The following is a 979-nucleotide window of genomic DNA, read 5'->3' on the forward strand; positions in this document are numbered from 1 at the left end:
GCATCATTGGAATCCCAGAACAGGAAGAAACAAGTAAAGGCACTGAAAAAGTTGTGGAAGAATTACTAGAGGTTTATTTTTTAATTATGTTCTTGCAATTAATAATTTATAGATAACAAAAAGTATAATAAGACATGATTTACACTTATATTAATAATTTAGTATTTCTTCTGTGGTTACAATTTCTTTCGTTCATTTCATGCCTTAAAATGTGACATCTGTTTCTCTGGAAGCAAAAATTGAGACTTACAATTTTATAAAATGAGGACAACTGATTTGAATTTTTGGCATGGAAATCTACAAATTTATGTCTAAAATACTGCTCTGCAAAAGTTACTATCTTACCATTAGCTAAAATCATCTTTGTTTCTAAGAGTGTTTCCCTTTTTTTTCTCCATCACAGATATGTGACTCAAATTTAGAGTGTGCAAGACTGGCACCCAGGCACTAGTTCATATTCATAAAATATATACAGAAAAACAATTTCACAATTTTAGAGTATTTTGCTGCCTTGACAGATTCTACAAAATGTGATACTCTTACCTGTCTGCCTAACATAGCACTTTTCTGCATAAAAAGTTTTCATTAAAAAGAATATAGAAGTTTCCTCATTAAGTGAGACACTCAAATTACATTTTGGGCTTCATTGAACAATCCTGAATACCGTTCAAAGTGAGAGCTCAAGTATGTGCTTTCTGTTCACATGTGATTGCAAAACTCTGATGTTTTTGACATGCTATTCTGAGATAAAGGATTTGACTGACGTTAAATCAGTTGCCTACTGACCATTATAAAGTAGCAGCTGCTTAAGCAGCTATCCACGTCCTTTAATACATGATAGGCTTGGTTTTTAAGGCTAAAGTTACTTAACAGAATCAAGAATGTTAAAATTAAATAAAAAATTCTAACCAGTATGAATAAATTAGGACTTGGCTAGTCTTAAATACTCTTAAGTACCCAATGTCTGTGTTAAAGCATA

Source organism: Elephantulus edwardii, unplaced genomic scaffold (genome assembly GCF_000299155.1).
Source record: "Elephantulus edwardii isolate Elephantulus edwardi_28Jun2011 unplaced genomic scaffold, EleEdw1.0 scaffold00023, whole genome shotgun sequence".
Lineage (NCBI taxonomy): Eukaryota > Metazoa > Chordata > Mammalia > Macroscelidea > Macroscelididae > Elephantulus > Elephantulus edwardii.